This window comes from Nicotiana sylvestris, chromosome 7 (assembly GCF_000393655.2).
Source record: "Nicotiana sylvestris chromosome 7, ASM39365v2, whole genome shotgun sequence".
In the NCBI taxonomy this organism is placed as follows: Eukaryota; Viridiplantae; Streptophyta; class Magnoliopsida; order Solanales; family Solanaceae; genus Nicotiana; species Nicotiana sylvestris.
In genome coordinates, this window is record NC_091063.1 from 37382559 (window position 1) to 37410327 (window position 27769).

Consider the following 27769-nt stretch of genomic DNA (forward strand, 5'->3'; position numbering starts at 1 on the left):
CTTATTTTGTGTTAATAATGCTACCCATAAAACATAACATATCTTTTTCATTGTAAGAGAAATTACGTACTATATATTACAAGTATCTTTCAATTGATTCATAACTTAGCTGGAAAAAAAAAACTAACAAAATGTTGCGCAAGAAAGTATACACAGAGAATTAGTATAGTAGCATTTGTTTCCTAAGTAGGCGTTTGGACATAAAAATTATAATTCTTGTGTTGAAGAGTGAAAGTTAGTTAGGAAGTTAGTAGTCAGTTAGTTAGTTAGTAGTGACAGCTGTACACAGCTGTTAAGTTAAAGCAATAATAGCAGTTAGTGGTAGTTATATATATGAGCTATATATTGTATTTGTACTCAAATCAATTCAATGAAAAGAAGCTCATTGTTCTCTCTGATTTCCGTCGTCTTCTTCCTTTGATCAGTGAGAACTTGCTCTAGATTTGATCATGGTACCAGAGCTTGAGATGTAGATCCGAGCTTTGTGTCTGCTTCTTCACTATGAATTCAAGTGTTTTTGACAAGTTCGTGTTCAGTTGCTCTCAATTTCTCGATTCCTCAATTCTAGGGTTGAGTGATTGAATTTATCGATTCTGATCGTCTTTCTTATCTTCATCAATGGCGGTAGAAGACAGTAGCTCTGGCTTGAATGCAGGTATTGGACTGAATACCAGCTCTATACCAGCAACTGATCGAGTCACCGCACCAATTCCAACACTGGATCAACATCAACCACTATTTCTGTAACCTTGTGACACTCCAGGTAGCTCCTTAATCTCGATCAAACTCACTAGTCCTGAAAACTATGCTCTATGGAGAAGCTCTATGCGAATTAGTTTATTCGGAAAAAGTAAATTAGGATTTGTTGATGGTAAATATCCTAAATCAAAGTTTGATCCATCATTCCATCATTGCATGACTTCTGGGAGAAATGCAATGCAATAGTACTCTATTGGATAATGAATTCTGTTAGTAATGAACTACTGCTAAGTGGAATGGTTTATGCTACGAGTGCTCATAAAGTTTGGACAAACCTTGAGGGGAGTTTTGACAAGGTAAATGACTCTAGAGTTCTATTTCTACATAGACAGATAGCCAGTTTGTCTCAAGGAATCTCCTCTGTGTCCAGCTATTTCTCAAAGTTGAAGGAGCTTTGGGCAGAATTTGATGCCTTAATGCCTTGTCCTGGGTGTGGTTGTGAGTCAAAAAAATATGCTGAACACTTTGAATCTCATAGAATTTTGTAGTTTCTTATGGGACTAAACGAGTCATATGCCCAGTCTAGTAATCAGATTATGATGATGTCTCCCACTCCTACCATAAACAAAGCCTATGCTATGATTATCTCTGAGGAGAGTAGACGATCATTAACAACCTCTACTCATACTGTTGACAATCAAGAGAACACTGCTTTGTTCAGTAATGGCAACAGTGGAGCTTACAATCCTAGCAACATAGCCTTGTTCACCAGTAAAGGAGATCCTAATTCAATGAACAACTTTAGGATAAGAAAAAACACTTTGTATTGTGACTATTGTAATTTCAAAGGCCACACCAGAGAGACTTCATACAAGCTAAATGGTTATCCACCAGACTTCAAGTCAAAGAAGAAGTACAACTCTGCAGGGAACTTTGCAAAAGATAGTCAATGTGTGCATACTAGGAGCACAATTAAGGCTTCAAATCTTGGGCCAATAGGAGGAAACTTTGGGGGTACCACAACTAATTTTGCAAGCATCTCAACTATTGGAGAGGAATAATATAGTAAGAATCAGAGTAACTCAGTGTGAGTGCCTCACTTCACTACAGAACAATACTCACAGATTCTGCAGCTCCTAGGAAAGGGAAGTAAAAGCAATGAAGCAGCTATGGCAGCAGGTATGGACAATAATGTTACAAATGTTACTGATGTCACTGATGCTGCTGCTAAATTGACTAAATTGATAGTAGACTCAGGAGCCTCTAATCATATGGTTAGAAGATTGAATTCCTTGACTGATTCCAAACCTTGTGATAAGTTCAGAGAAGGAAAAATACTCCTACCAACTGGAAGTCTAGCCACTGTTAAACACATAGGAACTGCCTATATCTTCCCAGGACAGATGATAACTAATGTCATGCATATCACATAGTTCAAGTACAACTTACTATCCATATCAAAGATAACAAAAGAGTTAAAGTGTTTAGTCTGTTTCTTTCCCGATTTCTGTATTTTTCAGGACCTATTCAGTGGCAAGGTGAAGAGGATTGCTAAGGAAGATAATGGATTATATGTGCTCACTTCTAATAGTAGACTGCAGTTTGTGGACAGTTCAGGAAAGGATACTTCAACATCACTTGCTGTAAATACAATAAAGGAGAAGGATGGTAGATAAATGTAGCCTTGTGGCATAAGTGACTAAGCCATGTGCCAATTGATGTTCTAACGAAATTACCTGTGTTTCAGACTATTGATAGTGCAAATTCTGATAAACATTGTATAGTATGCCCTTTGGCTAAACAAACAAGGCTACCATTTCCTTTGAGTACTACTATTTTTACTAGTTGCTTTTATCCAGTTCATGGTGATGTTTGGGGGGCCATATAGAATGCCTACTCATGATGGAAAAAGGTACTTTCTAACTCTGGTACTTTCTCTTACCTTCTAAAGCTGAAGTCATTGTTGCACTCAGAAATTTCATTCTTATGGTTAAGAATGTATACTCCTCCACAGTAAAAATTCTTAGAACTGACAATGGGTGTGAGTTTTTAACTCTCATATGGCAGACCTACTACAGAATCTAGGCATAGTTCATCAGAGTTCCTGCACCTACACTTCACAGCAAAATGGAGTTGCAGAAAGAAGGTACATACACATTCTTAATGTAGCTAGGTCCTTGAGGTTTCAAGCAACTATTCCACTAAGATTTTGGGGTGAGTTTGTGCTCACAACAGTATATCTTGTCAACATGCTGCCTACATCAGCTCTCAAAGACAAAATATAAGATTCCTTTTGAAATGTTGCATGGTAAACCTCCCAGCTTAGATCATCTAAGGGTGTTTGGGTGCCTAGGCTATGTTGTTGATCTGAGGAAGGCAAATAAATTCTCTCCTAGGGCAGTCCCTGCTGTGTTTTTTGGCACAGAAGGGGTATAAGATGTATACTATTCACTCCAGAAGCTTCTTAGTTAGTAGAGATGTGGTATTGAAGGAAGATGTTTTTCCTTTTCAATACCTGGATACTCCAGTTACATCCTTGTTTCTTGTACTAGACCTTTCTACTCTTCCTAGTCTAGAGTACAGTAGATATCCCTAATCCAACTACATCTCTTACCATAACAACCAATGAATAGATTATTGCACCCTCAGATATGCATGTTCTTTCTGATGGAAGTTCACCAGTTGCTTCTACGGATGCAATGCCCAATGGAGCTGTGCACAATGCTCCCACACAGCCTGTACCAGACACAGGAAGAAAGTCAGTCAGAGTCAGCTTGCCACCTATTTGGCTAAAAGACTATGTTACTCAAGGCAAAGGGAGTGTCAACTGTTGTTATCCCATGTCCAACTATGTGAACTATAACCATATCTCTGCTTCATTCAGTACTGCCCTAGATGCTTACTCTATTGAGGAACCTAAAACCTATCTTGAAGTAGTAAAAAATTCCAACTGAATTGCAGCTATGAAATCTAAGATTGCAGCCTTAGAGACATGGAGTATTGTTGATCTACCTGCTGGCAAGGTTCCAATTGGCTGTAATTTGGTGTTCAAGGTCAAGTACACAACCTCGCGAGCAGTAGAGAGATACAAAGACAGACTTGTGACTAAGGGGTACAGTCAACACGAAGGCCTAGATTACACTGAAATGTTTTCACCTGTGGCAAAAATGGTGACTGTTAGGTCTGTGGTTGTTGTTGCTAAACACTGGCCTATATTTCAAATGGATGTACACAATGCATTTCTACAAGAAGATCTTCTAGAAGAGGTCTATATGGATATCCTCAGGGGTTTTCTAGCCAGGGAAGGTATCATAGAGTTTGCAAACTACATAAGTCTCTATATGGACTTAAGCAGGCTCCAAGACAATGAAATAAGAAGCTGACCGATGCACTACTACAACTAGGCTTTAGTCAAAGTCATTTTCACTATTCCGTGTTCACAAAAGCACATACATAATGAGTTGATTGTGGTGTTAGTCTATGTAGGATCTCCTTGTAACTGGAAGCTATAATAAGTTGATTCTAAAGACAAGGAATGACCTAAAGCTGAAGTTCAAAATGAAGGACTTGGGAGAGCTTAAGTTCTTCCTTGGCATAGAATTTGCCAGATCAGACAAAGGGATTGTCATGCGCCAAAGAAAGTATGCTCTAGAACTAATTGCAGAAATGGGACTTGGAGGTGCTAAGCCTGCTGGTGCACCACTAGAAACTAATGTAAAGTTGACATCTACTGAGTATGATTCATTTGTCAAAAATAATGAAGCTATTGAGAACAAGTTACTCACTGATGCAGGCTCATACCAAATGCTTGTTGGCAGACTACTGTATTTGACAATGACTAGAGTTGATATTGCCTTTGTAGTGCAAGTGCTTAGTCAGTTTATGCACAAGCCCAAGCAGTCACACATGGAAGCTACTCTAAGTGTAGTAAGGTATATTAAAGTTGCACCTGGACTTGGCCTGCTAATGCCAGCTCAAGGATTAGACAAACTACAAGCTTTCTGTGACTCAGACTGGGGAGGATGTCTACAAACTAGTAGGTTTGTTACTGGCTATCTAGTAAAATTTGGAAATGCTCAAGTGTCCTGAAAATCTAAGAAGCAAGAAACTGTTGCTAGAAGTTTAGCTGAAGCAGAGTTTAGAAGCATGGCTTCAATTGTTGTAGAATTAACCTCGCTGACTGGTTTGTGTAAGGAATTAGGAGTAACTGTGCAGTGGCCTATAAATCTCTACTGTGACAGCAAAGCAGCCATTCAGATTGCAGCCAATCCTATATTCGATGAAAGGACAAAACACATCGACATTGATTGTCATTTTGTCCGCGAGAAAATAGTTCAAAGAAATGGTCAAAACACATCATGTGTTTACCAAAAAGCAGCATGTTGATCTTCTGACTAAAAGCTTAGGGAAGCTACAACATGGCTATCTTATATCCAAGCTGGGGTTGAAAAACATATTTCAACCATCAGCTTGAGAGAGGGTGTTGAAGAGTGAAACCTGTTAGTTAGGAAGTTAGTAGTCAGTTAGTTAGTTAGTTAATAGTGACAATTGTACACAACTGTTAAGTTAAAGCAACAATAACAGTTAGTGGTAGTTGTATATTTGAGCTATACATTTTTTTGTACTCAGATCAATTCAATGAAAAGCATCTCATTTTCTTCAGCTCATTGTTCTCTCTGTTTTCCATCATCCTCTTCCTTTGATCAGTGAGAACTTGCTCTAGATTTGATCTTGAAAAAAATAGTATTTGAAGTTAAGTTGATAAATAGTATTTGAAAATTAAAATTATATATCAACGGGAATTTCACTTGAAAAAATATAGTAATTTTGTGAGTGGAGATTTTTTTTTTTACGATAAAACATGAAAAAGTTGTCAAAATTATTTTTTTGATTTTTGAAAAACTCATTTTCGAAAAATCTCAAAAACTTAAACATTTTCATGAAAGAAACACGATTTTGAAAAAAAATATCTGAAAAAGGAAAAAACAAATCTAATGGACAAACGGGGCCTTTTAAGAATGTGGGTTTTCTTCTCAACATCGCCTACCATATGTTCACTACAAAAATCTTACCCCCTACTAGTGTATACCCAAAATTTAATTAATTTGCTAGCTCTGGGAGCCAACATTAAGTATTTAAATTACATTATTTTGTATGTTACGGTTGAACACTCAATTTACTTTTTATTTTTGTTTAATTGATTATCAATTATATTTAGACTTTACAGTGTGATGTATATCAGGTGACACTTTTTTTTCCCACTTGGTTAATGGTAATGTTTGCGTCAAATTCTATCGCAAGAATACTTAAGTCAGGGTAGAATTAGCGAAATATTCCCAGGCAGCCACGTGTCGAAGTGGTTTAAGGAACGATATGGAGGTTATGGTCAAAGAATCAGCAAGGACTGAGGTCGAGGAGTCATCAAAGGTCGAGGTAGAGGTCGAATACTCTTGACAGAGTTATAATGGCTAGTTTCAAGATAAGACTGTATACGATCGAAATCAGGTATGCCCGATTTCATGGGCTTGAAGAGTCGCTTCAAGCCCGAGTTCAGAATGGACCGAGCTCGAGGCTCGACAATCGAGGTATGCGATGAACACCGAGGCTGAGTATGACCAACCTCGAGATAATACCGTTATGGGTTTGTAACAGAAGAGTAAGATTCTCGCAACATCCCTAAGATCATGGCATAAATTCTGGATAGATTTGTACGAGTTTGTACGGATCAGTACTAGGTAGTGGGACAGCTGTTCCAATTAGATTCCTTACTAAAAATGGAAGTGTACCTTATTTAAGGTTTCCCCTACTATATAAAGGGGACCCCAATCATTTGTAACCATCATCAATTATTGGCAAAAGCATATACTCTCTTACTTTCTTGCTCATTACTCATCAGAATTGTCTCTTAACTTTATTGTCTTTACTCTACTGTTCTAGTTGACCTACCTCGAGGCCATCATAGCTCGAGGTCAAGACTTGCTTGAGCACTGGTTTGATTCAAATTACCTCTTTAATTTACATGTTTTATTTCTTTGTTATTAATTATTATTGAACTGTGATAGAAACTAAGCGTCCACCAGACTGTACAGAAAACTAGATTCTCTATCAGTTTCCACTGTAAGCAACAGACTATAAAACTAAACAATATAGGGAATCAAGTTCTCTAATTGTTCCTACAGTAAGTCAGCAGTAAATAAAGAATACAGAGGATTTTACGTGGAAAAATCCCAACTCAAGGGGACAACAACTACGACCAACACTTGTAGGCTTTCAACTTCACTAACTTGTAAACACACTATTACAAGCCACTTTGTAATGACTCTATTACAAAGACTTCAACTCAATTAACTTGTGATACACTTACTACCATCCACTTTGTCACTCACTAGTTACAAACACTTCAACTCAACTAACTTGTGATGCACTTACCACAAGCCACTTTGTCACTCACTAGTTACAAAGACTTCAACTTATGACTAACTCTAGTCACAATACAAACTCAGAAAGTTTATGGTTTTACAAAGGGGTTCCTACATAATGCTTCTAACTAAGCTAAGTAGGAGTTACAAATGAAGAACAAAATAACAAAGACTCAACAAACCTAAGGACTTAAGATATCTTCAATCTTTGGATCTGGTCTGTGAGGTTACAATAGCTTTGTTCTTGAGAGAGGTTGTGGCTAGCACTTGAGAGAATATTTTCTTTTGATTTTACAAGTGTTGGGGAGATGAAATCCCTTGCCTCATACTGATAATATGTGTGTGTGATGTCATCAAGGATGATGCAATAAAGTGCCCTTTAGTTTGGCCTTAGCAAGCTACAACTGTGCTGTTGCTAGACGGTACAATGTAGTATATTTTACAACCGTAGAGTTAACTGTACAATGACGATGGAAACTGATCCCTATCTGGTCCCTCTGCTGTTTCGTTATCTGATTTCAATGAGAATTGAACCAGACATCTGACTAGTTATTCGGAATGCAAGGGAACTTAATTGTATTAGATTCCTTATCTTGTTCTCTCATAAAGTAAGTTGTTTTACCTTCCTTGATTGTATTTATACATGTGTGACATCACTTGCAATGATGTAAGCAAGGTAGGTAAAAAGCCTTCCACAGAATGTTGACTGCTGCACTGCTCCTATACAGTAGCGTGTGCAGGCAACAACTTTCCAGCTGGAGAGTTGACTTCATACAGTCCCCTCAGGAACTGATAGGGACCTGTTCCTTCCACTCTGAAGAGTTGAGTTACATCCCACGCTAGATCCCAACCTGGAACTTTGTGATCTCAAGGTCTTGTAAATGTGTAACAGGTTCCTTATCTGGTTCTGGATGGTAAGTTTGTAAGATCATCAAAACATAAAGTAAAGTACTTATGCCCAAAGTACTTGTAACCTATCAATTTCCCCCTTTTTGATGATGACAAACTTAGAATTAATATTCCCCCTGAGAACCGGATCTCCATATTGTTCCCCCTACGAATAAGCCATATTCCTCCTAAGAACCAAAATTAAGGAACTGATCACAACTGGTTTCTCAAGATTGTTTGGCAAATCATCAAAACTCAAAATACCATAACTTGTCAATTTCCCCCTTTTTGATGATGATAAACCCAAAATTTATATAAAACTTGAGAACCAGATTCCTCATATATTTCCCTGCGGATCAGACCTATAATCAACATATTATCAGCAACATCCCCCCTGCGAAGCAGAGTTATCTTTCATAAACAACACAACATATCAATTCAATTCTGTTCCTCCCCCATGTTGACACTTATATAACTTTCCCCTTTTGGCATCATCGAAAAGAATAACAGAAGAAGCACAACCATAAAGAAGTTCAGCAACATTAACTCATGCCACTTGGGCAACACAACATAAACAATAACAAGAACAACAAGTGAACGTCATTGGACAAATAGAGTGATTGCCCATAGTAGAGTAATTATAATAAAAGTACAGTAGTTTCAACAATATCTGATATGACAATTTAAACAACTAAAGTACCAATGTCATCAAATATAGGAATTAAAAGAAGATAAGAATTCAAGGGAATTTGGAAGGAGTGAAAGACATGGATCACTGGGCAGGAAGAAAAGTAAGGGGCTAAGGCCTTGATGAGCTTGTCCATTCGTTCATTTACTCTCCTTTGATCAATGATCATTTGCTCTTTCAGTTCTTCCACTTGTTTCCTCAATCTTTCATTCTCACTCTTCAACTTAGCATTCTATTCTGCCAAGGGTCTACGAGGACCTGGTGCTTAACCTATCTGAGTAGGCTGAACCATCAATCAGATCACCAAGAATCTCCCCAAGCTTCTTCTCATCAAGAACAAACTCAGTCACATGCACATATAGCATCATAGTATCACATAAAATATAGAAGTTTTTACTTCTTCTTCAGAAACATTGGGACTTGGAGGAACAAAGAGGTGATTTTATTTTTGGAACTCAACAATATCAAGAAGTTCCTCCATTTTTAAGCAATATTAGAGTCAACACTCTGCCTTACAACACTTTTTGAGACTTCAGAGTCTTCTACCTCTCCAAACCTAATGACTCAACCTTTTTGCTTCTGTAAGGAACCAGGTTCCTCACTTACACTACCCTTTCTATCCCTGAGCAGCCATGTCTCCCTCTTCTTCTTCTCAATCTATTTACCCTTATCATCTGCTGCAACTTTCTCAGCTAACTTTCTTTTCTCCAATTTTTTTTTTTTACAATTAAAGATTTCATTTCATTCTCTCTTCCACAATCACATCAGCAGGTCACACCACTTCGTCATCAATCAGCCTACTTTTTATCAATCCTTTTAACTGGATCGGAAGTTTGTTTAAACACATAACTCAAAAAGAAAAAAGAACATCATTAAAATTGACTTCCTGAGAAGGACTTGAGGGATCAGGTCCCTCATTCAGTTCTCACATTTACTAATTTCTCCATCCTTCCAGACTTCCACAAATCCAACAACAATTTCAACCTCACGCTCTAGAATATTAGATCTACCCTATTCCTTTTCAGTTAAACTTCCATCAAAATGTGCCAAAGACTTCTTGGGGTTTTGATTCAGATGGAGTTAGGATTTTGGAAAGTGGCAGAGTTGGGTTCACTTTTGGCATATTTGGAAAGAATGATTCTTTTGAGACAAGGCTGATTTTGGTTTTGAAGAAAAGAATCGATTTTAGTTGGGTGTAAGATAAAGAAGTACCTTTTTTGAGCAACGGGTCAGTTCAGAAAAGGTTTAACATTTTGGACTTCAAAAGTTAGGAGAGAGGTAGTAGAAAGGCAGAAATAAATTAATGACATGATACTTCAGCAACTTAAAAAAGTATATAAGTATTGGAGAGACTACTAACCTGAGTCATAGGAACCAGGTTCCTTGACGGTTTTTGAAAATTTTGAGCAAAGACTCCTAGAAGTGCAATGTCACTCTTACTTGTTTTTGTCCTGAAACTGCCATATGTGTATACGTGTAACAATATAGATTTGAGTTAGATGTCACCGAAAAATACTTTTTAGCATTGTACCTTTCCTTCTTTAACATAGCCAATCATCGAGGGACCAGGTCCTTAGTTGAGCTTGATCAACCCCAATTCCAGACGATTTCTTTCAAAATATTCCCTGCTCAGCGCCTTAGTGAAGATGTCTGCTACATGGTCCCCTGTCTTCCAGAACTTCATACAAATCAGAACCTTTTCAACATTACCCCTCAAAGAGTGATGTCGCACATTAATGTGCTTTGTCCTCTTGTGTTGTACCGGGTTCAAGCTATAAATACACCAAAGTCTTCAAGATATTGCTTGATCTGTACTAGTTGAGCCCAACAAGAAGTAGCAACCATGTATTCAGCTTCAACAGTAGGAAGAGCCACACAATTTGTTTCTTTGTACCCCATGAGATCAAGCATGACCCCAGAAAATGTGCCATTCCAGATGTGTTATTACTATCCACCATATATTCAACATAATCAACATTAGCATATCCAACCAATTCAATGTTATCTCCCAAGGGATAGTAGAGAACCATGTCCTGCATCCCTTTGAGATATCTTAGGATTCTCTTGGCAGCTTTCAGATGAATTCCTTTGGATTGGATTGAAACCCGGCACACAAACCCACACTAAAAACAATATCTGGTCTACTACAGAAGTGACCCTATGATACCTCTATACATGGTCTGATTTATAGGGGAATCAGGTTCATCCATTCTAGACAAGTAGCTGTGTCGATGGGAGTGTCAATGATTTTTGATGTCTACATGTCAAATCTCTTCAGTAGTTTCTTGATGTACTTCTGTTGTCTTATCACTGTCCCCTTGGGAGTTTGATTCACTTGTAAATCTAAGAAGAAATTCAGTTCCCCCATTGTACTCATTTCTAACTCACTTCCCATGAGTTTTGCAAATTCTTCAAATTGAGAGTCAACTGTTGCTCCAAAGATGATGCCATCAACATAGATCTGCACAATGAGTAGGTTCCTTCCTTGTTTCTTCAGAAAAAGAGTGTTGTAAATTTTTCCTCTTGTAAAGCCATTTTCTAGAAGGAATTTTGACAACCTTTTACACCAAGAACAGGGAACCTGGCTCCTATAACAGTTCCGTCAGTAGGTCGTGGAACCAGATTCCACACACTGTTCCTCTCAAGTTGATGGAGCTCTTCTTGCATAGTTGTAATCTAGTTAGTATCTTTCAATGCTTCCTTGATATTCTTAGGCTCTATTTGAGAGAGAAAGGCTGAGAAGGCAAGTGAGTTTCTTGTCTTTGATCTGGTTTGAATTCCTTAGTAGCTGGAGTTCCATGTACATCATCCATAACTCTGTTTTCTGCTTCAGATATTGTGATTGAGGGACCAGGTTCCTCTATGTCGGCTGGAGTCTCATCTTCAGTTCTAAGGAACAAGGTCTATGTAAATCTGGAGTAGTCATCCATAATGACAAAAATATGTACCTCTCTCCTCCTCTACTTGGCATCCTCATAGGTCCACATAGATCCATATGGAGGAGATCAAGTGGCCTTGAGATGCTAGCTCCCTTTTTGGGCTTGAAAGAGGATCTGACTTGCTTTCCTTTTACACATGTATCACACACCCTGTGATCCTTGAATCTTGACTTGAGCAGACCACGAACCAGGTCCTTCTTGACTAATTTGTTCAGCAGCGTGAAACTTGCATGACCCAGCCTTCTGTGCCATAGCTCAATATTATCATTAACATCACTCAAACAGCTAAGATCCCCTTGTCACAGATTTGGGAAATACCCAGCAAGCTATACTTCAAACCCTTCACATAGTACGCATTTTTAATAGAATGGGAAAGAGACTTCCCGATCCTTCCAACTCCCAGAATGTATCCCTTCTTGCCATTTTCAAAGGATACACTCCCTCCTTGCAGGGCCTTCAGTGAAAGGAAATCATTTGTACTTTCAGTCATGAGCTTCGAGCAGTCGCTATCCATGTACCACTGTTGACTGCTCCCTTTCACTGTTCCCTGCACAAGAAAATCAAGGATTAGACTTAGGAACCCAAACAAGTTTGGGTCCCTTGTAATGAGGAAAGGGGTGAATGAAGGCTCTTTTGGTCCAAGCAGGCATTATAGGTTTTTATGTGAAGGACCGGGTTCCCTAACAGTAGTTACTTTTTCAGCAAAAACTTTGTTTTTCTGTTGAGATTGAAATCTGGCCTTACAATTTTCTTTAAAGTGCCCAATGTTACCATAGTGAGTGCAAAGCTAATTGTCAGGCATAGTAACGTACTTGCTATGAGGGTTGTAGGGAGTCTTTTCCCATTGGAACCCGATTCATGTTTCCCCCATTGTTTGTGTACAAGGCAGTGATTATATTAGAAGACACCAGGTCCACTTGAGTAATTTTTCAAGATCACTCTTCACTCTACCTAGTTCTTCCTGAAGTTGTTTGTTTTTCTCAAGCTCAGCACACAGACTAGACTTCACTGAATTTAACTCACTTTCAAGCTTAATGTATGCCTCACTTGCAACTTTCTTTCCTTTTTGAGAATTTTCAGGCCTGCTCTCCATTTTAAGTTCTCTAATTGTTTCCTTCAAGTCCAATACCACCACTAGTAGGTCATCTCTCTCATGCTCAATGCTAGCAACTCTCTCTATTAAGACTGTTTCTCCCTACTTACACTCTCAATGGTCTCTTTTACCTACATTTGCAATTTTTTCATCTAAGATATCCTTATCTTTCTTCAGATTCTCAATCGTTTCCTTTAAATCAACTACAACGACTACTAGGTCATCTCTGGTCTATTCTGCTTCTCCTAACTCCACAGTTAAAGAATCTTTATCATTTATAAGATTGTGATAAGAATCAATTAAAACATTAGCCAAAGATACCAACTTCTTTTTAGAAAGTTTACCTCATCATCATCATCTTCTTTATCGTCATCAAATTTTGCCATCAATGCAAATATGGAATCATATTTTGCAGCTTTGCTTTCAATGGCCATCATGGAGGTGTCTTCCTTTTCATTATCACCCTCAGATTCACTAGAGGAATCTCCCCAGACAACCAGGGCTTGCTTTACAATATTATCAGTGACATCTCTTCTCTTGAACTTTCTGTCGGGGACCAGGTTCCTCTTACCCACCTTGTCCTGGTTTTCTGCACTTGTGACAACAATTGTATCCTTTAGTGTTTCTGCTAGAGCTACCCTTCTTGGGAATGCCTCCATTTCTACTAACCATTTTCTGAAATCTTCGTGGCCTGTAGGTTGATCGACCTTACTCAAAGTCTGGTAAAGCATCCATGTAGATCCTTTCTAGGTGTTAACCTTTTAGAAAGAACCTGCTCTAATACCAATAGATAGAAACTAAGCATCCATCAGACTGTACAGAGAACCAGATTCTCTATCAATTTCCATTATAAGCAACAGACTATAAAACCAAATACTATAGGGAATCGGGGTTCTCTAATTGTTCCCACAGTAACTCGACAGTAAATAAAGAACACAGAGGATTTTTAAGTGAAAAAATCCCAACTCAAGGGGACAAAAACCACAACCTACACTTGTAGGCTTTCAACTTCACTAACTTGTAAACACACTATTACAAGCCACTTTGTAATGACTCTATTACAAAGACTTCAACTCAACTAACTTGTGATACACTTACCACAAACCACTTTGTCACTCACTAGTTACAAAGACTTCAACTCAACTAACTTGTGATGCACTTATCACAAGCCACTTTGTTACTCACTAGTTACAAAGACATCAACTTATGACTAACTCTAGTCACAACACAAATTCAGAAAGTTTATGGTTTTACAAAGGGGTTCCTACACAATGCTTCTAACTAATCTAAGTACGAGTTACAATTGAAGAACAAAATAACAAAGACTCGACAAACCTAAGGACTTAAGATATCTTCAATCTTTGGATCTGGTCCTTGAGGTTGCAGAAGCTTTGTTCATGAGAGAGGTTGTGGCTAACACTTGAGAGAATATTTTCTTTTGATTTTTCAAGTGTTGGGGAGATGAAATCCCTTGCCTCATGTTGATAATATATGTGTATGATGTCATCAAGGATGATGTAATAAAGTGCCCTTTAGTTTGGCCTTAGCAAGCTGCAGCTATGCTACTGTACTGCTACCAGACGGTTCAGTGCAGCAGTCTGCCAGACGGTATAGTGCAGTAGCTTTTACAGCTGTAGCATTGACTGTACAATGACGAGGGAAATTGATCCCTATCTAGTCCCTCTGTTGTTTCCTTATCTGATTTCATTGAGAATTGAACCAGACATCTGACTAGTTATTCGTAATGCAAGGGAACTTAATTGTATCAGATTCCTTATCTTGTTCTCTCATGAAGTAAATTGTTTTACCTTCCTTGATTGTATTTATACAAGTGTGACATCACTTACAATGATGTAATCAAGGTAGGTAAAAAGCATTCCGTAGAAAGCTTCTGCGGAACTTAATTGAACCAGACATCTGACTAGTTATTCGGAATGCAAGGGAACTTAATTGTATCAGATTCCTTATCTTGTTCTCTCATGAAGTAAATTGTTTTACCTTCCTTGATTGTATTTATACAAGTGTGACATCACTTACAATGATGTAATCAAGGTAGGTAAAAAGCATTCCGCAGAAAGCTGACTGCTGCACTGCTCCTGTACAGTAGCATGTGCAGGCAGCAACTTTGCAGCCGGAGAGTTGACTTCATACAGTCTCCTCAAGAACTGATAGGGACTCGTTCCCTCAGCTGTTTCTTCCACTCTGAAGAGTTGAGTTATATCCCACGCTGGATCCCAACCTGGAACTTTGTGATCTCAAGGTATTGTAAATGTGTAACAGGTTCCTTATCTGGTTCTGGATGGTAAGTTTGTTAGATCATCAAAACATAAAGTAAAGTTCTTATGCCCAAAGTACTTGTAACCTATCAAACTGAATCACGTATCTTTAAAACCACAAACAAGTTTAATTGTTACTTGTATTTTCGAAGTAAACAATTTGGCGCCCACCGTAGGGCTAAAGATAATAGTGGTTATTTCAGTACTGATTCTGATAACACACGTTATTTTCACACTTGTTCTTATCAATAATTTTTGTTCTTAGGTTAAAACATGTCAAACTCATAAAACACACCCATACACGGCGATGATGGTCTTGGATTTCATGGGGAAAATAATAATGTAGTTACTCCTGGAGCCGGTGTACCACCGATTAACCTTGGGGAAGTGCCAAATGTGGAACCAGTCGATATTAGTTCACACATTTCTTTGAATGCGGATATAGGCGCAGACCCCGGAGGAAGTGTACGTAGGGAAGTCCGATCTAGTGGCCAAGGAACGCAGGGTAAAGGAGATGGGGGAGTCAGCCTCCAAGTAATATTCAAAATGCTACAAGCTCAACAGGTTGTTATCGCTCAGTTTCAAAGTCAGCATAAAACTCCAAGTGTGGTCGAACCAGAAGTCACTCGCCGAACTGAGCCGGTGCTAGAGAGATCGAATGGTAATGGCTCGGGGGCTGATGCTACGATTATGAGGATGATCGAGGAACTCATCGAAAGAATCGAGTCGGGGGAGAAAAAGATTGACGATAATGACAAAAAAGTGGAGACGTATAACTCTCGTGTTGATCAAATACCGGGGGCACCTCCGGTCTTGAAAGGTTTGGATGCCAAAAAATTCGTGTAAAAGCCGTTTCCCCTGAGCCCGGCTCTGAAGCCCATCTCCAAGAAATTCCGTATGCCAGATATACCTAAATATAATGGGACGAGCGATCCTAATAAACACATTACCTCGTACACTTGCGGGATTAAAGGAAACGACTTAAATGATAATGAGATCGAGTCGGTTTTGTTGAAAAGATTTGGGGAAACTTTGTCAAAGGGAGCAATGATTTGGTATCACAACTTGCCACCAAATTCTATCGATTCATTTGCTATGTTAGGAGACGTCTTCATAAAGGCACACGCCGGGGCCATAAAGGTTGCGTCAAGGAAATCCGACGTTTTTTAGATAAGACAGAGGGGTGATGAGATGCTAAGGGAGTTCGTATCCTGATTTAAAATGGAGTGAATGGAATTACCACCAGTCTCGGATGATTGGGCCGTGCAATCTTTTACACAGGGGTTGAACGAGCGGAGTTCGATCGCGTCACGACAGTTGAAGCAAAATCTTATCGAGTATCCAGCTATGACTTGGGCAGATTTACATAATCGTTACCAATCGAAGATCAGGGTCGAGGACGACCATCTGGGAGCCCTCTCGGGTTCAGTTCATCCAAATAAATTGGTAGTTAAGGCCCCAAGGGATACAAACAGGGAACCAAGATCAAATAGGGAACGATATCAGCCATATATCGCAGATCGAAGAAACAACGGTTCGGGGCGCAATCCTCCTCGGAGTGATCGAAGAAACGATCGAGGATAGAATCCTCGAGGACTTATGAGTAAGAATGGCTTTGATAAACACACCGATATATATATATATAGATCCCGCGGAAGCACCTTGGTTATCAGAGTATAATTTCAGTGTTGATGCATCGGGGATCGTATCGGCTATTGGAAGGATCAAAGACACCAGGTAGCCCAGGCCTATACGAACCAATCCTTCTCAAAGAAATCCAAACTTGATGTGTAAATATCATGGCACACATGGTCACAGGACCGAAGACTGCAGGCAGCTGAGAGAGGAGGTAGCTCGATTGTTCAACGAGGGTCATCTTCGAGAGTTTCTCAGTGATCGAGCTAAGAATCATTTCAGAGAAAGAAATGCAAATAGAAAAAATGAGCAGGAAGAACCGCAACATGTAATTCATATGATCGTTGGCGGTGTCGATGTTCCCCAAGGTCCTATATTCAAACGTACCAAGGTGTCAATAACAGAGAAAAACGGACTCAGAGTTATGTGCCCCGGAATGCCAACAAGCATTAGAGGAATTGACGCGATACTTATCGAGCCCACCTCTACTTCACACTCCAAAGGTAGATGAAAAGCTTTATTTATATTTGGCAGTGTCTGAGATAACGGTAAGTGGGGTACTAGTTCGAGAAGAGCAAGGTACGTAGTTCCCTGTTTATTACGTAAGTCGAACTCTAGGAGATGCTGAAACTAGATATCCACACTTAGAAAAATTAACACTTGCATTAATAAGCGCATCTAAGAAGCTAAAGCCATATTTCCAGTGTCACCCAATATGTATGTTAACCACTTATCCTCTCCGAAATGTTTTGCATAAGCCCGAGTTATCAGGCCGATTGGCCAAATGGGCAGTCAAACTTGGCGGGTACGATATCGAGTATCAACCCCAAACAACCATCAAGTCTCAAATCTTAGCTAACTCTGTGGCCGAATTTACACCGACCCTCATACCCGAAGTGGAGAAAGAGCTTCTACTAAGATCGGGTACATCATCGGGGGTATGGACCCTCTTCACGGACGGTGCCTCGAATGTGAAAGGGTTCGGGCTTGGCATCGTTTTGAAGCCGCCTACAGGTAACACTATTAGACAATTTATCAATACTTCTAGGTTGACTAATAATGAGGCCGAGTATGAGGCCATGATTGCAGGTCTCGAGCTAGCTAAGAGCTTGGGGGAAGAAGTCGTTAAAGCTAAGTGCGATTCCTTGTTGGTGGTAAACCAAGTAACCAAAAACTTCGAAGTTCGAGAGGATAGAATGCAAAGATATTTGGACAAGCTACAGGTAACCTTGCATCGCTTCAAGGAATGGACTCTAGACCATGTACCTCGAGAGCAAAATAGTAAGGTAGATGCACTTGCAACTTTGGGGTCATCAGTCGAGGAAGATGATATTATCCCGGGGACTGTCGTCCAACTATCGAGATCTGTGGTCGAGGAGGGGCATGCCGAGATAAATTCTATAAGTTTGACTTGGGATTGGAGGAATAAGTATATCGAATATTTGAAAAATGGAAAGCTCTCATCGGATCATAAAGAGGCGAGGGCTCTACGAACCAAGGCTTCTAGGTTCACATTGGATGACGATGGAACATTATACAGGAGGATGTTCGATGGACCATTGGCGGTATGTTTAGGGCCGGGAGACACCGATTATATTTTACAAGAAATCCACAAAGGCACTTGTGGGAATCACTCCGGCGCCGAGTCTTTGATTTGTAAAATTATTAGAGCAGAGTATTATTGGGATAGCATGGAAAAAGACACTAAGGAGTTTGTTAGAAAATGTGATAAATGTCAAAGGTTTGCACCGATGATTCATCAGCCCAGAGAGCAACTTCACTCAGTCCTCTCCCCGTAGCCTTTCATGAAATGGGGAATGGACATCATTGGCCCTCTACCAACGGCCCCAGGCAAAGCTAAATTCATTTTGTTTATGACTGACTACTTTTCTAAATGGGTGGAAACACATGCCTTCGAGAAGGTCAGAGAAACAGAAGTTATTAACTTCATCTGGGACCACATCGTGTGTCGATTAGGGATACCTACTGAAATCGTATACGACAACGGCAAATAATTCATCAGCAACAAGGTAACGGAGTTCCTCGAAGCACACAAAATAAAAAGGATTTTATCAACGCAATATCATCTGAGCAGAAACGGGCAGGCCGAATCGACAAACAAGACTATCATTCAAAATTTGAAGAAAAGGTTGAACGACGCTAAAGGAAAATGGAGAGAAGTTTCGCCCGAGGTTCTTTGGGCATATTGAACGATATCGAAGTCTAGCACAAGGGCAACCCCGTTCTCCTTAGTATATGGCTCCGAGGCTTTGATTCCGATCGAGGTCGAGGAACCTAGCGCCAGATTTCAACATGCATCGGAGGAATCAAATCACAAGGCTATGAATACTAGCCTCGAGCTACTAGATGAAAAATGAGAAGCTGCAATTGTTCGGATGGCCGTGTAGAAGCAAAGAATTGAGAGATATTATAATAGAAGGACCAACCTTCGACACTTCAGAATCGGGGACTTAGTTCTACGGAAAGTCACCCTCAATATCGAGACCCGAATGAAGGGAAACTAGGCCCGAATTGGGAAGGACCGTACCGAGTCATCAGAGTTATCGGTAAAGGATCTTACAAGCTTGACACGATGGAAGGCGAACAATTGCCAAATAATTGGAATGTATCACTACTCAAACGGTATTACTGCTAAGGTATGACCTTCTGCTTTCTCTATTTATATTTAAGACTAACTCATTGCAGATGTTCGTTTGAAGACATCGAGAACACCATTCTACATGAAGACCTTAGGTTTTAAAGCACGCGTTGCACTCTTTTTCCCTTAGATCAGGTTTTATCCCAAATGGGTTTTTCCTGTAAGGTTTTTAACGAGACAACAACTATGTGCTACCTAGGAAGAATTCAACAATATCCAAGGCTTCTTTTCAATCAACCTCGAATACTGGGGGGCATCACCCTCGGGGGCTATATTTTTGAGAAAAATGCTTCACGCCAAAGAGGGTCTCGATAGGAAAAACTTTGTAATAGGCCAAAAGGTCAGATGATCCGTGTCCATATAGGATAGTCGAGCTCCATACTTGTGATTCTATGAGAAATGGCTCAAGGTCTAAAACACAAATACACCTCGAATACTCAGGGACTATCATCGATAGTCAACACATTTGCGTCATCTAAACTCGAATTCATAAAATCTCAAATAGGCAACCCTTGACATGAAGGCCAAGGCCATCATACTCGAGGACTCACATTTCGAACAAATTCGAAATGCTATCGGGAAACAAGTCCAAGAGACACACCCGAAGCCTACGGCCATATTAAAGGCTACGGCCGAAATAACGTGGCTCAGAGATGTTCAAATTCCATAATAAAAACAAGCCTTTGAATTCTCAAAAAAGCGGTTAAATAAAGGATACCCTCAGCAAAATAATCAAAGGGCTTCGATAAAATCATCCCTCGAAAAACCTTAAGAGGTATCAAATTATCCAAATACAAACTTGTGCTAAGGCACTAAAAACAAAGGGTTCCGATCGACACCGAACCCTCAAAAAAACCAATGAGTAAAAAATGCATGCCAAGGCATAAATAAATTTTTACTAAGTCTTCTAAGCCGAAAAGGGGAAATAATAGCCATCTCTTAGAGGCCATAATGACCCGATCTAAAAGAACCTAAGGGCCAAAACATGTAGAGTTCGAGACCTTGTTCTCACTGAACATGGACCTAAGGGTCCCATCATCCCGAGCTCGCATCAAATCGACTTAAGCATAGCTCGAGGATCCATAAAACAATCTTAAGAAGTATTCCATTATAAGTTCAAAGATCGCCCATTTATTTCTAAAAAACATAAGGGTTTGTTCTACTCTGAGTCTGAGCCAGTGCTCACTCGATCATTGAAGTTATAACATCAAAATTTTTCACAAAATAAAGACGAAGCAGAATTCGAAACAAATCGGAGATGGAACGGAAAGAAAAGGAATTCCTTATATTCATAAAGGGTATTTACAGTGCCCACAAGGGGCCTTACACAAAAACAAAAAAACAAAATACTAAGACCCTAATCTACTTTGGGAGCCGCATCTTTGGGGACATGTCCCTTGGGGACTTCATCCTCATCTCCTCCGTTCTCGGAACTACTAGCAGAGTCTTCATCATCGGAGAGTAAAGCGGCAGCCTCATCCTCTAAAGCTTTTGCATTCTCGATATCAGCTGAGAGCTCAAAGCCACGAGCATGCACTTCTTCGGGAGTCTCTGATAACTACGGATTCTAGCCTATCTTATGCTCTCTTTTGCTTAGGTTTTAGATAAAAAATGTGTAAAAGTATTTCCGAAAACTAACTTATTGTGCTTGTTTGCAGGGTTTGGTCAAAATAAAGCAAGAAAGTCATAACCAGCTCATAAAGGAGTTAAACCTGCACAAGTTCAAAGCTGAGCTAAAAGCACTGACAACGATGAAATAGTGCGACCACGGAAGGTTCACCGCTGAGGCTGCCACAATTACGCTGCCAGCGGAAGTGAGATTCAGAGAAGATACTTTTGGGTATAACAGATACCACTGACTATAGTGAAATAGAGCGGCAACGGAATACTTGACCTGGTCGTGGTTTAAATTCCGCTGAAGGCGAAATTGTGAATAAGAGGAATGGAAATTTGAGCTCAATTAAAGAGCATGGTCCGCGAACATATTACGCGGCCGCGGTTGAAGACATCGCTGAGGCGGTTGCTTTTACACTCCTAGCGAAATCAAGTCCAGTCCCAGTATAGAATGAAAGAAATGCGGTCCGCGCTTGTCGCGCCCCCTTTTCTCGCGATAACAGGCTTCGACGTCGTGACAACTCTTTTAAATGGGTATTAAAAGAGAAGAGTCTCCACCTAATGATTTTAAGGTGCTTTAGGACACCTATTTGTAAATAACTCTATTTGACTAGTCAACGTCACCAAAGATCGGGTAAGAGCTCAAATTACCTCAAAGAGAAGGTGTTAGGCACTCTTCGAGGTCCACAACTGTAGGTCCCGACCGAATTTACACTATGTGAAATTATTGAATTAAACTAGGTTGCAAGTTGTTGAGTTGTGAATTAATCCTATGTGGTCAAGTGTATACATAAATTAAAAGCAATTAATTAAAACTAATCATGGAAAAATGTAAGAATTGTAAATCATAGAAAGCCTACTTAATTACGTAAAAGGGGACCTAAATTTTTAAGCTTGATGGATCAACTCCCGTGCAAAGTCTGCTAAGACTTTTATATCCAAAAGTGCAATAGCTATTCGGGCAATTTGTGTACCATGTCTGCTACCCTCATTACTATCTTTAAGTTATTACCTAAAGCGCACTAATCATTTCTATATCGCGTCTTAATTTAAAACTACCTGTCCCTTCTTATAGTCCAAGAGGCTTTGGACACTATTCTAAAAGGATGGTTCTAGACATAAAGAAAATCTCAGGTTTCTATTTCTATTCTTATTAACGTCACATAAAAGGGAGTACATTGGGACTTAAACAAGTAACACATAAGGCATGTAAGGGCTTATGTTGGCCTCTGAATTAATTAAGTTGAGAGATGATAATTAAAGTAGTGAAATGAACTCTTATAATATAATAACTTTCTTGAATTGATACTACGCAACTCAAGTATAAGCATACTAGAATAAACATAATTATTAAATTACTAAAAATGTTGAGTAGAAGATAAAATAGTTTGGATTAAAGTATAAAGCTATGTACTCTTTTATGTAAAGGTAGATGAGAAATATGAATTGAAATAAGATACCTGATCTGAAAATTGTATGCCAGAAAACTTACTTGTATACAAAGATTGTTACTAGCCCCCAAGCCTTTAATAAAAATATTATAGGAAGACTATACTTACTTAACAGTTCTTGTTTCCATGAAATGAATCAAGGGTATTTTTTTGTAAAACCAGTTTGACGACAGGTTTAAAACAATTAGCAATCTCCACTGTTAAAAGGAAATTGAGTGCATTAAAAATCATTATTATTAGCTAAACAGAAAATCACTTCTCCCTGTTACTTAAATTCTATAAGCATGGTAATAATATTGAAAATGAAAGCATGACTTCAATGATTAGTAAAAATAGAAACAAACCATGATAGCAAATAGCACATAGCAGCAACAAGTGACAAACAAGTTCCAGCCCCAATCATCCCTTTTACACAATTATAGATTATTTGTAGCATTATAAGGCCAACATTACAACACATGCTAAACTAATGAGCTTCAGGCGCAAAGTAAATTCCAACACAATAATTCTTAAACCTTCCTCTTCCCAGGCGACTCCAAATCCTCGCTCAATGCTCGAATTAAGCCATCCTATAACACCATAGCCCAACCGGAACACATATGCAACGCACATGGAGATCGAATTATCGCGAAAATAGATTTAACTCGTTACTTCCAAATAATATAACTTCAAGTATTTGGTTCAAACTATTTGCAATTTAGTCATGTAAAGATAAAGAACATGCTGAGAAATACAACTCGCTAGCCTTTAACACAAACAAAGTTGTTGACTTCTCTTACTGTTAGTTCCTAATTAGAGCATTTCTAGTGTTCAAATCAGATAAACAATTACTCAAACAAATTAAAGTACAAGCATTATGGATAACAAGTTATCTGGATGTTTTATCCATAGACTGAATATCTAGATGAATTAAAATTCTAAGGACATGGTATCCGTGTTTGAGAACATCATGGAAGTAAATTTATAGCCAACAAAGCAAACGAATATAACTCTTAGCTTCCGACATACTATCCACAACTGGACATGCAGTATATTAGGTCATTTAATCCTAAACATGGTGTCTAAGTGGCAAAACAAGTGCACTGATTTAGGCAAGGTAGTTTTAACCACATAAGACCGGCAAACAATCTTAAGGTTTAAGGGATGAAGTTTTAACAATTCAATGTCTCCTTTTATTAACTAAGAAATACTCGCTGAAATGATACCTATGCAACCTGAATTCAGCTATATTCACAGAATGAAGATCATGGAACTTACAAATATCATTCGAAGTCTTTTAGGCAGAATTCCTAAACTAAATCGTTGAACATAGCAGATAAGTTGGTGTTTCTCTTATTTATGCAATCTTTAGTCCTAAATAAAAGAAATGATTTCCTAGTTACCAGGGTTCCAGAACAAATCCTAAAAACATTTATAGTCAGGTCGTCTCATATTCAAAAACTCACACGTAAAGTCAAAAGATCAAAAACACACCTGAATTTAAGAGACATACCTGGTTATTATATTGGCATAATTTCAATAGAGTGCCGCACGACACTCGGCATCTCGGCATGGCCAAGAGTGTACAAAATACAAAACTAAAGAGAATGACTAGTCTATTCTAACAACAACCAACACGTAAAGGAATCATAATGCGTCGTTCAAGAAACTAACCGGTTCGTGGAGTGCCAAATTCATAAGAAAACCAGAAATCCAAATAATGATTCACGAACAGAGCTTCAACAGCAGTAAATAGGCCAAAAAAAAAAACTCAAGAAATATGCATTGATTGCAATGAGAAAACTCGAATGATAGCGACAAGAAATCAATACTCAAATCTCGACGCTCCGAGATCACCAGAACTTCTAAGAATTTCTAGCAACACTTGTGTCGAGTGAAATAAAAGAAAACAAACTTTGCTTTGGCTTGCAATAAGCAAAGAATTAGCCGAAGAGCAGTGAATGCAGTATATCACAGTAAAAGAAAAGTTATGAAAGTGATGAAGAGCAATAATCAAAAGTCCTCCTTTTAGCTCAAAATTTACAAGTATTTATACTTGTAGAAAGTTATTACTTAAGTAAATTAGCAGAATGTAATTTAAGGCTGCAAATTAGGAAAGAATTGATTTTGACCGTATCACTTAGAGAAATTAGAGATCAATTAGACCATTTTTAATAAATCTGATTCAATACAAGTGCAAAAGAAAATCCCCGAAATTAAGTTATCCCATAACTAGGGCAAGAATCTATGACATAAAATAAAAGTTTTCAAAAGGAAAGCGTACAAGATTGAGATTTTGAGTCAAATTGATAGAAAAGAAAGAGAAAAATCCGTGAATAAATAATGAAAAGGAGCAAAAGATTACAACAAATACTTACCTGTTTTAATATCTTGAACTTGAACGGATTCTTCAATGAGATTCTTTCCTCAAATCTTTGCAAGTTTCTTTCAAAAGGTACTCCTAAATCACCATAATGCAAAGAGGAAGGGAAAAGAAAGCTTTGACTTGAAGAGGAATGTGTTTAACGGGTATAAATTGAAAAAGAAGGAAGAAACAATAAGTTAAAGACAAAGTAAAATGAAACAAATGGGGGAATGGAATGGGCGAGGGGGTGCTGGGAATGGGATTTAGTTTAGGGATTAATCTAGTTTTCTAGTAATTTTTGGGAAAAAAAATAATAGATAAAGTCTATGGAAAGTTGGTTTGGTCTTAGTGCAAATGAGTTTTTGCTGGCAAGAAATAAGCAAAGGTAGGTGGGTATATAACAACAACAACAACAACACCACCACCACCACCAATGATGACACTAATAATATAAATAATGACAATATTAAGTTAAATAATATAATTATAATAATGAGAGAAGATAATTAACAAAAGGTAATCCAAATACTTGCATAAAATTTGTGAGGCAGAAATAAATATTTAAATAAATACACCTTTATGTAAATATACTTAAAAATAAATTATAATGCCTTATGTTAAGGGAAACTATTTAACCAATAAAATATGTAGCAAAAAATATAATAAAGGTAAAGGATGAACTTATAATACTCCAATTAAGATAAAAATCATTATGACTTTTTAAAGTTAAAATAACAGCTCGGTATGACAAATTCGGGTATAGAAGGACAAAATTGGATGTCAATAGCGCTTGCTTTTGCGCGTCCGCAGAAGTCCAAGCGCTGAAGCGCTCAGTATTGCGCTGACAGCGGAACCTCCGTAGGGGTATTTTTGTCCAGTAATTTCAGCTGTGTATAAATAGATCTTTTTCAGATTCTTAGGTCAGATTTTGTATTGAGGAGCTCGTGAACAACCGCATTTTACTATTTAGAGTAATTTTAAAACAACTTTAGCGATTAATCTTAGATTTTCTTCTTGTAATTAACTTTTATGGCTTATATTTCATCTTCATCTTTGATTTCTACCTTTATTATGAGTAGCTAAACCCATTAGCTAGGGTTGTAACCCAACCCTAGTGTGGGTATTTAATGGGTCTTCTATTTTAGGGCTTAATTTTTATGGGTTAATGATATTTAACTTGATTCATGCTTTAATTGTAGAATTAGTGGTTGCAAACACTGATTCATGCCTTTATGACTTAGACTCTTCTTGAGAAAGAGGGACTAAGTCTAGGAAAATTAGGCTAACAAGGAATTGGAGTGCACTCAAGAGATTGATATCCCCAATTAAAGGGTTAAACCTAGAGATAGTAATACCCAACTTGAGCCAATTTTACTTGTATTGTTTGAACACCCGATTGGGCTTGAGAAAGCCAATTATGACAAAGTCACTCAAACTACCAAGAGGTATAGAGTGAGTATTTTTGTGTAAAGGTTATATCACGAACCCAAATATAACAAGATTGTCCTAAATTTTAGATCCCATTAGATACTCGCCTAGGTGTAAGTCACTTCCCTAGTGCTTTTTATTACTTGAGAAAATTTTACAAAAATATTGTACTTAGTTTATTTTTAGCAATCAATAGTATTGAAAGTAGAATAGTAACAACTCCAAACATGGTTAGAAGTGCAATTAAAAGCAACACACATAACTAGATTAGATAGAAACCCAACTCCAAACCAATATTAACTCTCTGTGGAAATTGATCCCGACCCTTATGGTAAAAGCTGCATCGACCACTCCTCGCCATTATATAGTGGTGTAGGGTTGGAGCCGATCACTTTTTGGCACTGTTGCCGGGGAGTTAAATGGTTTTAGCTATCTATCTGACTAGTTGTGTGTTTTATTTTTCTTTCCTTCTGCTTTAATAACTTGTGTGAATTAATCGATTTAGGTACAAAATGGCAAACAATGATCCTATCAAAAATGTTATCACGAGGGAGGAGGTAGATGATAATGGTGAAGATGAGGTGTCTCTAGTACCTCAAGCTCAAAGAAGAGGCCGCCAGGCCAATGACAATATTCCAGAACCTCCCCCAGTTGCCCCACGAGTGGCTCCTCGGGTGCTTCCAAATGAAGGGTACGCAAGTGCAATTGTCCCACCTCGTATCCGGGCGGGCAATTTCCAGATTACAAATGTCATGCTGACCTTATTGGAGCAAAGAGGGTACTTCATAGGATGTGACGACCCGACCCGTCGTCTCATGAGTTACCGCTCCGTTTTCCCCGTTTTTAGCTTCTTTATGCTTCATTATCTGTAATTGGTGTGATCAAGTCGATTTGGATTGGTTTTGGTAGGAAATGAGACACTTAGTCTCTTTAAGGAAGGCTTAGTTTGGAAAAGTCAACTGGATGTTGACTTATGAGTTAGAGGGCTCGGATGTGATTTCCGGTGATTCCATTAGCTTCGGGGGATGATTTGTGACTTAGGAGCATGGTCGAAAGGGTTTTTGGAAGTTCGGTGTAGAAATTAGCTTGTTTTGGCAAAGTTAGTATTTTGGCGATTTCCGGTTGGTAGGTGAAATTTTGATCCGAGGGTCGGAATGGAATTTCGAGAGTTGCAGTAGCTTCGTTAGGTGATTTGGGATGCGTGTGTAAAATTTCAGGTCATTCGGAGGTAATTTGGTCGGGTTTTTGATTGAATGCGTGTTTCGGAAGTTTTAGAAGAACTTAGGCTTGAATTCGATGTGAATTGACGGTTTTGGTATTGTTCGAAGTGATTTGATGATTGGAACAAGTTTGAATGATGATTTAAGATGCGTTGGTGTGTTTGATTGAGGTTCCGGGGGCCTCGGGGTGGTTTCGGATGGCTAACGGGAAGAGTTTGGACTTGTGTTGTTGTAGATTTTCTGGTGCTTCAGGTATTTTTGCAACTGCGGTTTGGGGACCGCAGGTGCGGTGTCACAGATGCGGGTTGGGGGTCGCAGAAGCGAAAAAGGCAAGGATTGGCTGGGACCGCAGATGCGGATAGGGAGCCTCACCTGCGGAGCCACAGATGCAGCTATTGGACCGCAGATGTGGCCAG

General features: G+C 38.7%; 1 long non-coding RNA gene across 1 annotated transcript; it reads right to left on the reverse strand.

Annotated features, from left to right (window-relative positions):
* Positions 1-160: 160 nt before the first annotated feature.
* LOC104226029 (uncharacterized) lies at positions 161-25044 on the reverse strand. The gene is made up of 2 exons (XR_710734.2): positions 24719-25044; positions 161-24077 (listed from the first exon to the last, which is right to left on the reverse strand). It is a non-coding gene; the product is annotated as an uncharacterized lncRNA (long non-coding RNA).
* Between the last annotated feature and the right edge of the window lie 2725 nt (positions 25045-27769).